At 49.8% G+C, this 8,770-nt stretch overlaps 1 protein-coding gene across 2 annotated transcripts in view; it reads right to left on the reverse strand.

Annotated features, from left to right (window-relative positions):
- Positions 1 to 8,770, reverse strand: part of LOC126572972 (inositol-pentakisphosphate 2-kinase) — a 72,187-nt gene that overhangs the window by 41,383 nt on the left and 22,034 nt on the right. For both annotated transcript variants that reach the window (XM_050232721.1, XM_050232722.1), the window contains exon 2: positions 1,470 to 1,519. The gene's annotated coding sequence lies outside the window, so the exon portion shown is untranslated. The remainder of the gene's footprint in view (positions 1 to 1,469; positions 1,520 to 8,770) is intronic.

The raw sequence follows: 8,770 nt of genomic DNA on the forward strand, positions 1-8,770 counted from the left end.
GGTTACAAGACACCAGGACAGCTGGCTGACTGGCAGGGTCCACCGCCGTTTGATAAACGTGGCAACGAGGACTGAACCAACGACGAACGGACGGGCGACGACCCTAAAAACCAAGCCACAGGCTCGAGTTCCGTGCGGTAAGTTGGCCGAAATGGGCCGCGACGCAACGGGATCGTGGGATTGAAATGATAATAACGTTTGATTGGATGCAAATACGTTTTTTCCGGGTGGTGCCTGGCCTGGAATGAAGGATGACACCGGCAGGAGCGTTGGAGAAACAAAAGATGACGATGGAACTAACTGCTCTATTCGCAACACTATAAAAAACTCTTTCTTTCTCTCTCTCTGTCGAGAAACCATTAGAACGGCTGAAGGCGAGAAGGTTCGTAATGTGTTGGGGTGTTTTTTTTTTTGGTGGTCACGTCAGCATGAGGCCGTGTGTTCAGACGTGCTGGCGGCACCCGTCAGCCCACGAGCCAACAAATACAAACGCACGGGGCCGCGGGGGCCTCGAAATGTGGCCGTAGCAGCAGCACCAAAAAGCAGTTACCTCGTTTCCAAAGGTCTTATCATTTTATGTCACCGATAAGACTAACCGCACCGCGCCAGCGATACAGCGTGCGAGGACAGCGAGCATGAGGAGGGGAAACGATGGAAGGGCGGTCGCGGCATCCTCCATATGCCATCCATGTCACTCGCTCGCCACGATTGAGGGTCCACCGAACGGGAGTGGCGCTCGCGGTCGGCTCCCCTTCTTGTTGTTTATTCGCCTCTTTTTTTTTTTTGCTTCGTCTCGTCGTCGTTCCGATAAGAGGTAAAGCAAACAAAGAGGAGCTAACACAGACATACACAGGCACCGCGCACCGCGCATCGCGTACCGCATGTCCACATCATGATCATCTCATCGTCGGTATATGTGGTGGCATCATTCCATTTGATTGCCATTTTTTATGCTTTCTACAATTCGTTGTCGTTGCTATCAGGGGGGCCGTTAGAATGTGCCGTCCGCGACATGAGGTGGACATGAGAAGAAGCTCCCCGGTGCGCACAATATGCTCTTCACTACGGTATAAGGTTCCTCGAATAAATGCTTGCCTGCAGTTTGGCCCAAGTTAATTAGGCAAATTATTTAAGCTTATGGTACAATCGGGCAAATAATAAAGCGGTAAACATCTACCCGGGGAAGTGGCATGGGACTCAACGCAAATGGCAGACAGAATGGTAAATATGAAGTGCTAGCGGTATCGTACGCTCTATAAGAGTAACGCTAGGAACAGGATAGTACGGTAGGGAGAGTGAAACAGGGATGTCGTCTCCGGTTTGTAATGTCTGACCGACGAATAGAAGAGGAAATTGCGCGCTTGATTGAGGAAGTTGATTGATTTCGTTCGCACAGGAACACGCCACACGCCGTGTGACGCTCCGTCTTCCATCCTTTTTAAAGCTTGCACAGTTCAACATTTGCATACCTGGCGATTCCAAAATCAGGACGTTCTCCAACAGGGTTTGTGCTGGATCGCTGGAAAGAAGGAGTTCAAATAATAAAAATTAAATGTTAGTTATTGCATAGAAGGTACGTGATGCAACATATTTCAACAAACTATTAATGGAATGTGCTTCTCGATTGCACTTTGAGGTAAAATTTAAAAGCTACTCCTCAGTTGCTACACCAACATTTGGTTTGGTAATGTCTGACCTCAGTTATTGGTTTTTTGGGTAAAATAAACAAACAGCTCGACCGTATGTATAGTTTCGATTGATTTAAAAGAGTCTCATTAGGAGTACCGTGAACAACAACTATCAAGTGACCAAGCTGGAAAGGGTGGCTTACAAAACGCCTTAAAAGTTAACACCTTAAAGTGATCCTTTGATTGCCTCGAAATGGACAAAACTTCCAACCATCACTATTCGTCCCCCACTCAGCTCAGCTCCTTCGTGAGCCCCCTTATGTACACAGATGTCTTGAAGTTTCATTTCGGTACACCCGGTACGAAAACACATGGCCACCAATCGGGCGATCCAATTTGCGCGGACATGCAAATTGGCGGATCGCTTTCGTAAACAATACCACCCCCGGCCGGCCGCCTGCCTCCATCGAGTCACCAGCGAATTCGGATTTGGGATCAACTCCTCTCCCGGCAGCTTCGCATGCCGACCATGATGACGCGATGATGGCGGTGGTGCCGGATGCTGCGCGTACCGAAAAGGGATCCCTCTGTCGTGGAGAAGAGAAAGTGCGGCACTTTCTTGCATCTTGCATCCGTACCGAAGTTCAGCGGGGTCGCGTCTAGTCCTAGGCCCGCTCTGTCCACTTCAAAGGAGTCACGGGGCAGACAGACCCCGTGCCAAATCCGCTGGAGGTGGAAGAGGACGTGTCTGTGCACTGGGTAACGGTGTATTTGTGTACGTGTTTGTTTAACGTATTCACTTTAATGACCATTACGAGTTTCCTGTCATTTCGGAGTCTCTCTCTCTCTCTCTCTCTCTCTCTCTCTCTCTCTCTCTCTCTCTCTCTCTCTCTCTCTCTGCGGTTGACTCGTTGAGTTTTCTTTTTCAGCTGCAGCTTCCCGGTGGTTAAGTGTCCCCGGGGATAGGGGGCACAGGGCGCACTTAAGGCCCGACGTGGCAAAAACCATTCCCGTTTCTTTCATATATTTTTTTACTTTTTCAGTCCAGGTCGCATGGAATCACTTCCTGTGCAGTGCTCCTCCTGCATATTACTAGCGGCGGATGGCGTTTCTTCTCCCTCAATTCCCGGGGTTGAAGCTGTAACGAGGTTATGCCACTCGAGGCCCGTGCCACCCGCAACAACACCAACTGATGATCTGCTCGGTCGATCCGAGTGATCGAACGGTCAGCAGTTTCGTTTGTTCGACGACCACGCACCATTCGCAACCGTCCGCTGGTGCTTTCTCCTCCGGACATTCACTGGCAGGATATCCTTTTGGGATCGTACGATACTGAAGCTAATTGGGCGGCTGGTTGATTGTCTCGAGATGTCTGGACGAGGAAGTAAATTCGGTTACGACATTGCGACGATGCTGACAGCTGGAAATCCTCAAGAAACCCGCCCGTTTCTGGTCCGTGATTCATCCATATCTTTCCTGTTATCATTACCTACAGACTGGTGACTCATATCCCCACATACATCCATATATGGCCCCCAAATTCATCGAACAGTTTTATAGTGATCCTCGTAAAAAACAAAAAAAAACTAAAAGAGCGGATCATACGACCGATCGCATCATATAACAAGCGCGGTGTAGTCTAATGATTCAGTCGCACGAAAACCTGAAACCTCGCGCGTATGCGTGGCTAGACGACGACGACGACGGCCGTCATAAGGCGTTGCGCGGTGGTGCTTCAAGCACTTCGGGCTTCGAAACGTTTAGCCAGGCGAGCGACGAACCGGCACGATCGAAGTGGGATCGTCTCCTAACGGCACGGCTAATGGAGCTCGCGGGGGAAGGCGAGGAGGCGGGCTAAACGAGTGTTACGACGTTGCCTCGAAAGCGCCTCATTTTACGATGAATCATCAACTTTGCGCTCGTGGTCGTCGTCGGCGTCGAGCGAGGCAGCAGCCCACAACCATCGAAGGCCATCATTTACGGGCTCGAATGAATCGGTGGTGATGGTATGAAAGGCAAATTGAATGATGGCCGCTAGTAGTCAGTTGGATTCTAACGTCAGCCGCAGCGAGCGAGCGTGCGTGCGTGCGTGGCCGTGCATTGCGCGTCGTGTAAGAGGAGGCCGCTTGTTGCTTCTTGACCTTTTCGGCTTGCAAGCAACTAGTCCACTAGTATTCACACACTTAGCATGTAAGGAAGCTCCGCCGCCGCCGCCGCAGCAGCAACACAAAGAGCCAAGAAGCTATGAGTATGTTCTTGAGAACAATCGTACATCTGTATGCAGCTCATCATCATGGCATTAGATAAGCGAATGGTGCGAGTGCTAGCTGCCATGGAGATTGCAGCAGCAGCAGCAGCAACAGCAGTAGCACAATCTCAAGTCAAGAAGAGAGGCCATCGCCAGTAAATGCGGATTCAACTAGGGAAGGGACTTGGAAACTAACGCAATTGGTACTTATTTCAAATTCACTTAAAAAAAAAAACTATTGCTGAGGATCAACGGTGGTTTCAATAATTTGGAATTATACTCAAAAACAACAACAAACCGTTTATAGGTTTGTTGGCAACAACAGGACAGACGACGCCATTCGTATTATCGGTTGAAGGACGTTAAAAAGAAGCGAAAGGGGGTTTCACATTTGGTTCCACATTTCAATTAGACATTAGGCCACGATACAATCGAGGCCAGAGTCTTCTCGTCACCGAACGTTTGCAAAGAGAGACACAGAGAGTGGCGCATGCCTTGTGCAGATTGCATTTTACACTTTAGTGATTACTGCTCTGTGCTGTGCTGTGCTTTGTGCGCTATTGCTACAACGTGCCGCTGTCCTCGTCGCGTCCTACATTGTCAAGCAACCATTTTTGTTTTGACTCACAGTCGCGGTACACTATTAATCACTGGCATCGTGTGAAACAACCCCTTAACCAACTGGCGCTGCTACCAAACCGCTTGTTGTGTATCACTCCACCACCAAAAGCGGTATCCTGGTGCGTTGTTCCCGTGGAACCGGACCACCGGATTCGCACAAATCGTACGCTTTGGCCTGGGGTGCAGTGATGGCGACGCAGCAGCAGCAGCAGCTTGCGGCACTCATCAGCGATTTACCGGCAGCTGTCAATGGGAACACAGTTACAAGCAGCAGGACCCCGGACAGCTCCTTTCCATTCGATCAGACAGACGATCCTTCCCCCTTTCAAGTATATTGCGACTCCGCGTATCGAGTCGCTTTGGTCTTACGAGGGTGGTGGCTGTAAGGGAAAACCCCCTAAGCTCATACAACAAACCTATAGGCGGCCTGCGGTTCCTGGTCAGCCCTTTTCGTGCGAAGGAAAAATGCTGGGAAATGGGAATCTATTTTAATGCACCCTCGCACCCGGATAAATGGAAGCCAAGGGACGACGTATCGTGTCGAATATGGCAACGCTGCTATGTATGCTCTCTGCTCGTTCGTTTCAACGGACATGCTGGCTTGCTGGTTGTCCTGTGTGGGTTGTGTGGGCTGCGTGAGCCGGAGCCTTCAAACGTGTAACGTGCGTGGGGTGTTCTATTCCCATAACCGTTACCAAAGCCAAGGGGTCACTTTGATACTGTTTGCTATACCATGGTGTAGCTATACGTTGCAGAGCACACGAATGTAAATGTTTAAATCATTTTCATCATGGTAGGCAAGTTAAAAATATCGAAATGAAAGTAGAATCGCGTTGAGCATCAAGTCTTCGGCCATTTTATGCACACAGCTGCAATCTTATACGAAACGGAAACATTCTGCTTCGTCTCCAGTTGCTCTTATCGTTCAACGCTACGCACAACACTACGCGCAGATAGTAAGAGTGAAGAGTGTGCCTTCAAACAAACCTCTTCAGGTCGGTACTGTCGCAGCAAAGAGGCATAGGGGCTCGATGTTCTCATTTGACAAAATAGGTTAATGGTTCGCGCTGCTGCTGCTGCTGCTGTTGATGAAAAACAAATGATTGTATCAGAGAGCCTACGTTCGAAACCGTGCAACCGGTGGGTACAGGTGCCGCAAAGCGATTCCGAAACACATTTCCAAAAAGTATTGCAGCTGCAGCCCATTGGTGCCACGGTTAATGCACAGCGATCCCGCACCGTCGACGACAAATTGTTGAAGGGGGACTCTCCCTCCTAGAGGGGGTCTGAGAGGACTCCCCTTCACCCCTTTCCCTGTACAAGGTAAACTGGTAAACCATGGAACGCACTATTGTTCCATATATGGTTTGTTATATCTGGCGCCTCAAAAATATGGCGAGAGAGGAACCTCCTACCACCATAAGTGACACAAGCGGAGGAGCTAATTGGTGTCAGAGCTTGGTGCGCATTTTAAGGATTTGCCGAAAATATTGAAGCATTATGCGTGAAGCAGCGTTAACTCTTCAAAGTAATCTAAGGTTCCATGGGAACACGGTTCACGAAAATGGCCGTTACGGACGCATATCCTGCTGTGCATCGTACGTCTTCTGGCACGCACACACTCGCTAATTCCCGCGAGGGTTTTTGGAAGGGATGAAACGATTCTTCTTTATACCTTCTCGTCTCGAATGGTTCTCTCGACCAGCGTGCCTGGCACCTAACATACAATGCAATAGAAATCTATGAGTTATTTTGTAAAAGATCTAAGTTAGCTTGATTTCAATAAATATCGGAATCATTTGAATTCCTCATATTGTCTCCGTGGTGCATTCGGTATGAAAAGACTGAAACGATTGCATTCGAAACATTGTCCCTATCTTTGACTATCTAAAGCTCCTAAAAATGATCACAATTTGTGCTCATTTTGTTGCTTTCATGATCATGTATGAAAGGCATCATGTTGTTAGCAGAGAGCAGAGCTAAAACAGTAGTTTTAATATGAATGCTCAAGCCATTAAGCACAACGTTGTTGAGCAGCAGCAGCAACCATTCATCCGGAACCATTTGAACCGTCCATTAGCCGTCGCGCGCACACTACACTGGCACGAGGCATTGCTGGTGTTGGTGTGCAACTGCAGCCATGCATTCCCTTTTTTTTCCTCGTTTTTTTGGGGTTTTTGGGTTGTGGCCCTTTCCTCCGCCGCGAAACGCGAACAACAACAGATAGGGAGCAACAGCAGCGAGCCGTGTCAGCCGTGGCGGTGACGGCGACACGGTGGCCACGAAAGGAAAGGAAGGTACTACACTGCTTGTGCTTGGGCTGTCTGGCCACACCAAAATGTCGGCCCAAAATTGAGAGCGCGCGAGAGTCGAGACTATCGACGAGAAGAACCGAAAACCGACACCCGCCGTTCGAGAAGGGAGCACAAGGCAGGGCCCGGGCCCGACCTGGGATACAACTGCACTGCAAGGAGACGACCGGGGCCGCCGTTCACACAGGAAACGGGCAATGAAACTGAGTGTACGAGAAGGGTCCTCGTCTCCTGTGCAGGGAACCGTTACGATGTAATATGTGTATTTATTAACGTTCGTTCGTTCGTTCGTTCGTTCGTCTGTATTTATTTCTTATGTTTCTGGCTGTGGCGAGGCGACGATAGGGCCACTCTAGCACAGCACAACACAACGATCTCTCGATAGTCATCAATTTCCCGGTGCTCATCAACGAATACAAGGCAAGTATAGAGGGCCCCGTAGCTTCTCGATTGGTTCCAGCCGTCTCTTTTTCGTGTATCGCAGTAAAAGAGCCATCCCTACAATTTGATGAATGAATTAGCAACTTCCAAAGATAAGAAACAATAGAACACCACATCGACGGCAACCGAAACTGGCTTCTCCTATCGACCATTCGGGTCCCGGGAGCCAGTTACGGCCGGTCGCACATGACTTCTGCACCCTTTCCCCCTTTTTTCTTACTATGCGACACACTGAGCGAGCGGCGATATCCTTCAGGTTCAGGAGGTTCGAAAGCGCATAAAACATCTGTCCATTTCAATAGCCCTCACAGAGGTCACCATCAGGGCCACCATTTTCGACCGTTTTTCGAGCCCCTCTCCTCACCGTCGATCGTGTGACGTGTTGTGCGCGCGGCCAAGGTTTCACTTTGCGAGCCACCAGGATATACACCAGGATGCGGGCCTCATTTTGGGCTCACCTGGAGCAGAGTAATTATACCTCCTGCAATTCGGAAGAGAAAATACAACAATAAAAACAACACAACAGAGAGAGAGAAAAGAAATGAAATGCTGACCGATAAGGGAAAGAAACTAGCAAACAGAACAACCGGCGGTTTCTTCCAGGTAGGCAAAAGGAGGTATAGGACAGGAGAAGGCAGTAGACCGACCGTTCAAGTCCAGGCAGCATTCGCGCAAGTAAACGACACCGAGATCCCGATTAGAAGAAGGGAGGAGTGTGGCGCAGCGGGCAGAGGTCGTAAAGTTTCCTCCTGGAGGCCATTATGCAAATGAGCCGTGGTCGTGGTGGTGTCCCTTTCGGATACGGGAGTTTCCGGTGGTGGTGGTGGTGGTGGTGATGATGGTGGTCGGAAACCTGCCACCGCTCCAGCCCGCTTCCTTGAGACAAGGGTCGTCTTCAAGGATTGTGTTGTGTGTCTGTGTTTGTTCAGTGGGTCAGTTTCCAGCAGCAAGCTCGGTAAACTCGTCGCGTTGTGGTCGCGGTGAAAACAGCTGAGAACAGTTTCACCCCGTTTGTCCTCGAGCGTACCATTGTGCGAACCCAGAATAGAGAGAGGAGACTGTTCAGGTAGGGAACGTGCGAGGAACGGACAGCAATCAAGCGTCGTCTAAGCAAATCGCGCGGTTTCTTATCAGACATCGCAGCCGCCATTACAGGGGCTAGACAGGAACAGGATTCTCGTCCCCGTCTGTCACCAGTCAATCTCCGGGCTTCTATTGCTAAGCCGACTCGCTCCCGAGATGATGGATTGTAGTGTTTAGTAGCATCTGAGCAATGTGGCCGCTATAAAACAAGCAAAACATATTTATTTGCCAGTGTCTCCCCCTTCCCAACACAATGACAACTGCATCAGGAAGTGCGCCGTTACTGCGATAATGATAAGAAACCACCGCCAGAGAAAGGGACGACACTGGGGACGCATAAGGACGCAATCGTACGACTTGTGACCGCCCTCCTCCTAGTGGCACGAAGGGTGGTGACGTGCACGATCAAGTGCCCCTGCTTTATCAGCCCACAGTTA

The sequence above is a fragment of the Anopheles aquasalis genome, chromosome 2, assembly GCF_943734665.1.
Source record: "Anopheles aquasalis chromosome 2, idAnoAquaMG_Q_19, whole genome shotgun sequence".
NCBI classification, from domain to species: domain Eukaryota; kingdom Metazoa; phylum Arthropoda; class Insecta; order Diptera; family Culicidae; genus Anopheles; species Anopheles aquasalis.